Source organism: Halichoerus grypus, chromosome 2 (assembly GCF_964656455.1).
Source record: "Halichoerus grypus chromosome 2, mHalGry1.hap1.1, whole genome shotgun sequence".
NCBI classification, from domain to species: domain Eukaryota; kingdom Metazoa; phylum Chordata; class Mammalia; order Carnivora; family Phocidae; genus Halichoerus; species Halichoerus grypus.
Window position 1 is genome coordinate 158,889,544 of NC_135713.1, and position 8,110 is coordinate 158,897,653.

The following is an 8,110-nucleotide window of genomic DNA, read 5'->3' on the forward strand; positions in this document are numbered from 1 at the left end:
AAAACTGTGCATTATTGGTATTGGTATTATTCTTCTATAAGTGTTTCCTATAAAAATCACCAGTAAAACTATCTAAGTCAGGAGTTTTCTGTGTAGGAAAATTTTAAATTATAGATTCAATTACTACAAATAGACATAGGACTATTGATATTTTCTATCTCTTGTGTCAGTCTGGTATTTTTTCATTTATCCGTATCATTTCATTGAAATATCTAATTATTACATTTAAATAATTTGTATCTGTTTGTTGTATTTTTAATATCTGGAGAATCTATAGCAATGTTCTCTTTTCTGTCTTGGTATTGTAACTTGTGTAGTCTCTTGTTTTCTTGATTAGGCATTCTAGGGATTTAACACTTGATTAATCTTTTCAAAAGGACACCTCTTGACTACTGTATAGCTAATTTCTTTTTCACTGGTTCATGCTCTTTTTTAATAACATCAACCTAACTTATATAATTTTTTTAAAAGATTTTATTTATTGGGCGCTTGGGTGGCTCAGTTGGTTAAGCGACTGCCTTCGGCTCAGGTCATGATCCTGGAGTCCCGGGATCGAGTCCCGCATCGGGCTCCCTGCTCGGCAGGGAGTCTGCTTCTCCCTCTGACCCTCCTCCCTCTCATGCTCTCTGTCTCTCATTCTCTCTCTCAAATAAATAAATAAAATCTTTAAAAAAAAAAAAAAAAGATTTTATTTATTTATTTGACAGAGAGACACAGCGAGAGAGGGAACAGAAGCAGCGGGAGTGGGAGAGGGAGAAGCAGGCTTCCCACTGAGCAGGGAGCCCGATGCGGGGCTCAATCCCAGGACCCTGGGATCACGACCTGAGCCGAAGGCAGACGCTTAACAACTGAGCCACCCAGGTACCCCAACAGCAACCTAATTTAAATGAGCAAAATTTTTAAACAAATATTTCACGAAAGAGTAATAAATGACCATTAGACACATGAAAGACTCTATCTACTTTATTTGAATTTCATCCACTGGGGTTTTTTTCTAGCTTCTTGAAATTAAATCTTAGATAACTGATTTTTTTCAACCTTTCTTTTTGGCTAGTATTTTCATTTAACAGTCTAAATTTCTCATAAGAACCCATCTCACTGCATCCAGGGGAGGTTTTTATCACCTTTACTGAGACATAATTTACATATGATAAGTTGCACTAAATTTAACTTTACATTTTTGATGAGTTTGGGTAAATATACACTTGAATCAAGAAGTATAACATTTTCATCACCCCAGAAATGTCCTGTATCCCTTCCCAGATAATTCTCCCCACCTCTGACTCCAAGAAACCATTAATCTGCTTTCTGTCACTATATATGAGAATTATCTTTTCTAGGATTTTATACCAGTGGAATTACATTGTATATACCGTTCTGTGCCTACCTTCTTTTGCTCAGCTTAAATTTTGAGATTTATTTATGTTGTGTATTATGTTGCATCCCATTGTATTAATATATCACTATTTATTTATGTACCCATTGATGAACATTTGGATTGTTTCCACTTTGAGACTATTATGAATAAACCTGCTATGAACATCCATGCATAAGTTTTTATGTTTTCCATACATATTTCCATTTCCAACCTATTTCCATTTTTATTATATAAATACCTAGGTTTGGAATTGCTGGGTCATATGGTAAATATAAGTATATCTTTATAAGAAACTGCCAAGTTGTTTTCCCAAGTACTTGGTCGCATTTTGCAAGCCACCAACAATGTATGTGTGTTTCAGTTACCCCTAGTCTTGCCAACTTGGGGCATTGTCATTCTTTACTGAGTCTAATGTGTATAGTAATCCCTCAGTTTGTTTCCTATAGTTAAAAGTCTCTTGGGCGCCTGGGTGGCTCAGTTGGTTAAGCGACTGCCTTTGGCTCAGGTCATGATCCTGGAGTCCCTGGATCGAGTCCCGCATCAGGCTCCCTGCTCACCAGGGAGTCTGCGTCTCCCTCTGACCCTCCCCCGTCTCATGTGGTCTCTCTCTCTCTCTCATTCTCTCTCTCAAGTAAATAAATAAATTTTAAAAATCTTAAAAAAAAAAAAGTCTCTTATGGTTTGTCTCCATCTCTGATTTCATCTTATATTTTTCTCTCCCTTCCCATATCATCCTCTGTTTTTTTTCTTAAATTCCACATATGAGTGAAATCACATGATAATTGTCTTTCCCTGATTGACTTATTTCCCTTAGCATAATACCCTCTAGTTCCATCCACATGATCACAAATGGTAAGATTTCAATTTTTTGATGGCTGGGTAATATTCCATTGTATTATTCTGCTGTTTTTAATCTTCCATTAAACCCATCTCTTTTTTTTTTTTTTTTTTTGAGATTTTATTTATTTATTTGACAGAGAGAGACACAGAGAGAGAGGGAACACAAGCAGGGGGAGTGGGAGAGGGAGAAGCAGGCTTCCCACAGAGCAGGGAACCAGATGCGGGGCTCGATCCCAGGACCCTGGGATCATGACCTGAGCCGAAGGCAGATGCTTAATGACTGAGCCACCCAGGCGCCCCTAAACCCATCTCTTAAATTCTTAATTTTAGTCAGATTTTTTGTTTCTGGAATTTTTTTCTGTCTTTAGATGGATTCTAGGTATCTGCTGAAATTCTCCATTCTTTTCTCAAATTTCTTAAATCTATTGAAAATGTTTACTTTAAAATCCCTGACTATTGGGGCGCACTGGGTGTTATACGCAAATAATGAATCATGGAACACTACATCAAAAACTAATGATGTAATGTATGGTGGTTAACATAACATAATAAAAAAAACGTGAAAAAAAAAAACTCTACTCAGCAATAAAAAGGAACAAACCACTAACATGGATGAAAACATACTGTGTGAAAGAAACCTTACAAAAAAAAGGACACAAACTGTATGATTTCATTTGTTTGAAATTCTAGAACAGGCAAAAATAATCTATGGTGGGGGACACCTGGGTAGCTCAGGCTTAAGCGTCAGACTCTTGATTTCAACTCAAGTCATGATCTTGGGGTCTTGGGATCAAGCCCTGCATCAGGCTCTCCACTCAGCAGGGAGTCTGCTTCTTTCCCTCTCCCTCTGCTCCTTCCCTGCTGGCATACATGCTCATGCTCTCTCTCCAAAATAAATAAATCTTTAAAAAAAAATAATCTATGGTGGGAAAAAAATAAGAATAGTCATTCTCCCTAGGATTGGGTTTGGGAATTCACTGGAAAGAACCATGAGGGAACGTTCTAGAGTAATGCAATGCTCTATAGCTTGATAGGGCTTGGGTTGCACAAGGATATACATTTGGTAAAATTCAACCAATATACACTTCAGATTTGCGAATTTTATGTTAAAAATTTAACCTAACAGGGAAGAAAAGTTTAAAATGTTAAGCTCTAGGTAATGTATTGTTAACCTTACAAATAAAACTGCCAGTTATTTTACCAGCAAAAGATGGGTTTATTCAGGAAGAGCTAAGAATTGCAACCCAAGACCCTCTTTTATAGAGGAAGGGGGCGGGGCTGGGAAGGGCTGTTATAAATTAAAAGTCCATTGGAGTAAACTTGGAAGCCAAAGTATAGGGACTTCTCATTGGCTGATCTGTGACTGTATCTCATTGGCTGGGCTGTTGCCAAGAGGTGGAGCAGGGAGAAATCTTCCTTCCTCCTGGTCTCGCCCCTCCCATTTCATTCTAAATGAGGTTTCCTTTTATTAATTTTCACAGTGTATATACTGAAATATTTAGGAGCAAGTGTACTGATGTCTGCAATTTACTTTGAAGTCCATCAAAAACTAAGATGGACTGATGGATAAATGAATAAATATGTGATAAAGTAAGTATAGCAAAATGTTAATAGTACAATTTAGGCACGTATATAGGAGTCTACTGCAAATATTTCAACTTGGATGTATGTTAGAAATTTTTCCTAATAAGATATTGGAAAAAGTAAAGCTATGGGTTTTTGGTGCTAGCAACATGGAGTAGCTGGAATCAACTACACCCATACAAAATATAATAAGGCACTAGACAACAATTAATTCAGGGCTGTGATCACCCCCACCCTTTTTTTTTTTTTTTTTTTTTTTTGCTTTATTGAGGTATAGTTGACAAAATTGTAAGATATTTATTTATTTATATTTTAGAGAAAGAGCATGCATGAGAAGGGGCAGAGAGAGAGGGAGGGAAAGAATCCTAAACAGACTCCATGCTCAGCACAGAGCCCAATTCAGGGCTCGGTCTCATGACCCTGAAATCATGACCTGAGCTGAAATCAAGAGTTGGAGGCTTGACTGACTGAGCCACCCAAGCGTCCCTAAAATTGTAAGATATTTAAAGTGTATAATGTATACATCATGAAAAGATTCTTCGAGTTAATGAACACATCCATCACCTCACATATTTAACTTTTTTTTTTTTTTTGGTGAGAACATTTAAGTTCTACCCTCTAAGCAAATCATACAGTACAGTGTTATCAACTATAGTCACCATGTTATACATTAAATCCTCAATCTTATTCATCTTAGAACTGAAAGTTTGTATCCTTTTACCACCCTCTTCCTATTTCCTCCACCCATCCACCCCCCACAACCACTTTGGGCTGTGATCCTTGGTAAAAGGAAAGCATACGAGTTGAGCCCACATCTTTCCTGGCTTTCACACTGGTAACATTTCTTGAACCAGTAGAGAAAGTTGAAGCCCAAAAGGGAACAGCATCTCACTGGGGAGGGAAAGCAAAGACCGAAGTTTAGGAATTGTGATGTGGATTTAAGAGGCACAGTGACAGAGAAGGGAGAACTAGAGAGAGGCCACTTTGGAAATATGCATGGAAAATTGCCCTTGGGTCCATGGCAATTCCTGCACTGCATGTGTAAGAGACTAGACTCCAAGAGGCCTGGTGGAGAGTAGTTGTTGGGAGCCTGAGAAGTGGGTGGACATACATGAGGAAACATGATGCAATTTGGGCCCAATCAAAATGAATAGACGTTGGTGAACACTCAGGGCATTGAGACCCCAGAAAGTCCACACTCAATGAGTAAGGACCACACTATTAGAATAAGGGCCATGCCCAAGTGATAAAGACAAAACTAAAATAGACATAGCTTAATAAAATCTAAAACCAACCTTTGGCCAGATTTAGAGGATCCACTGGTAATTGAATTGTCTGCCAGAATAAGTCTTTAGAGGAAGATAACATTTAAAGCATGTACAATTTATCTTTATCACCCACATTGCCTAGGAAAAAAAATTAATCAAAATGCAGAAAAGAGAAAAAATAGGTGAGTGATAATAAAGAGAATAGCAATAAATCCAGGAATGATCCACATAGTGGAGTTGGCAGTCAAGAGCTTCAAAATTGTTATGATTCATATGTTTTTAAAAAATAGAATTCGAGGAAATCTCTGTCAAAACAGTAGCTAAAAACAAGCTAAAGAAGAGAGACACTTCAGTAACTACACACAACAAGGAACACAGCCTTTGCCAAAAATAATTTGGAAAAGTCACTGAACAAACCAACTACTACAACCTTCAACAATTAAAAAACAGCAAACCCTGTGAAGGGGGAGAATCTGATTTCCACTTGATTTTTAAAAATCTCTACCTGGGGCGCCTGGGTGGCTCAGTCGTTAAGTGTCTGCCTTCGGCTCGGGTCATGATCCCGGGGTCCTGGGATCGAGCCCCGCATCAGGCTCCCTGCTCGGCGGGAAGCCTGCTTCTCCCTCTCCCACTCCCCCTGCTTGTGTTCCCTCTCTTGCTGTGTCTCTCTCTGTCAAACAAATAAAATCTTTAAAAAAATAAAAATAAAAATAAAAAATAAAAAATCTCTACCTGACTTTTTGGTAGTTGTTAATTCTACCAAATTGATAAACAAACCACAGTTTATCCATATAGTGGAATATTATTTGGCAACAAAAGGGAATGAAGTATTAATACATGCTGTGACATGGATGAACTTTGAAAATATTATGTAAAAACTGCAGGGAAGTAGTTGAATAAACTAGGCTCACATTCCCAGCATGAAGTACTACATAGCCGTGGAAAAAGAATTGAGGAAGATCTCAATAGACTGATATGGAGTGATTTCCAGGAATCCAGTGAATTCCAGTGATTTCCAAAAGCAACACAGAGTGCAAAATAATTACAGTATGCCATCCTTTACGTAAGGAGATGTAAGAAAATAGACATCTCTCTGCCCATTTGCGTAAAAGGATGCAGAAAGGATCAATCAGAAAAGAAAAGATTAGTATCAACAGGGGTGGTTGCTGAGGGAGTGAAAGGAAGGGGGACAATGGGTCTGGGTAGTAAGGATGACAAGGGAGTGATGCAGTTTTTCATACAGACTTTTTTTTTTAAAGATTTTATTTATTTGCTCGTCAGTTAAGTGGCTACCTTTGGCTCAGGTCATGATCCCTGGGTCCTGGGATCAAGCCCCACGTCCGGCTCCCTGCTCAGTGGAGAACCTGCTTCTCCCTCTCTCTCTGCCTGCCTCTCTGCCTACTTGTGCTTTCTCTCTCTGTGTCAAATAAATAAATAAAATCTTTAAAAAAATAAAATAAAATAATCTAAAAAAAAGAAAAAAAGAAACGATATTCTATGGATTAAATCTAAAAATACCTGAGTCTGTATTGATGCAAATGAGTAACTGAATATATAATATATAAATAAATGGAAAGGAAGAGCCAGCTCTTTGTTATAGAAGGATTATGATGATAAACGTAGAAGGAAAAAGGAAATCACCATTACTATTACCACAGTAATAGTTGTTGCAGGCAAGGTGGATGCTAAAATTAGTAGGTGCAAGTGTGAGGAGAAACAGGGTATTTGCATGGTTTCAAAGCATTTACCCCCAAGTATTTATTAATTACAAAGCAGGAAACAGCATTACATCGGAGAAACAGCAGAAACCATGTTAACTAAACGATCTAAGTTAACATCAGCGGTCGTAAGACACGCTGACAACACGAACCTCCAAGCGTGACGTACTGGGAAGGTCACAACATCATTTCTTTGGGGTTGGGGCCACGCTGCGAAGGAAAAAGGGAGGGATAAGGAACCACCCGCACGTGAAAAGTGACTTTTACAAAAGCAAACTACAGTGTTCACGGATGCACGTTTGAGTGATAAAACTATAAAGAAAAGCAGTGGGGGGCGCCTGGGTGGCTCAGTCTGTTGAGCGATCCACTCTTGATCTCAGCTCAGGTGTTGATTTCAGAGCCCCGGGTTCAAGCCCCGCATTGGGCTACACGCTGGGCGGAGCCTACTTTAAAAAAAAAAAAAGAGGAAAAGAAAAGAAAAGCAGGGAAGTGATTACCATGAAGGTGGAGAGTGGTTGCTGCTGCGGGGAGGGGGGCGGCTGTGGACTCGCGGAGGCTTTGGGGGTGAGTGGTGGGCAGGTTCTGTTTCTTGACCTGGCTGGCGGTGGCCTGGGTGTTCCCTTGGCTCATTAAGCAACACCTGTGCGTTTTGTGCAGTTTTTCTGAAACCGTGCTGTTTTTAACAGTCCCCAAGCTTTAGTTGGGACACTTGTGAATACCTGGGAAGAAGAAAATGTGGAAATACATCAAAATGCAATCAAAGAACTCACTGATTTCAAGTTTTGTTACACTCTTCTATAATATCCAAATTTTCAAAAATGAGTTTTAGTTTTATAACTGGGGGTGGGTCGAGGGGGAGGGGCTCACGATCATTCTGTTTTTATGCTAAGTTCCAAAGTCACTTGGGTTTTTTTCCCTTGACTCCTGTCCGTGGGGACGAGCGTCCTCCCAACCCTCACTTCCTGGCGCTGAGCGGCTTGCGGGTTTCGCGGCCTCTTCCTCCCAGCCGCCGGCCTCCCGGGGACAGGGTCCCCGCCGGGTCCCCATCGCCGGTGGCCCCCGGAGACAGCAGCCCGGGAGGCTCCAGAGCCCCCGGGGCCGCCGCGCCCGGCTTGGAGCCCGACCGTCCCCCGCGGAGGCAGTGGTGGTGGCGGCGGCGCCCGGGCACCGGCCCTGCGGCGGGGAGCCCCGGCCCTCGCGGGGTGCAGCCGTCCGCCCTGCGGCTCACTGGGAAAGCGCAGGAGCGACGCAGGGACGCGCCGGGGGGAGGAGGGGTGTAGGATGGAAGAGCCTTAAAAGATCAAAAGTCATTCTTGTTCGGA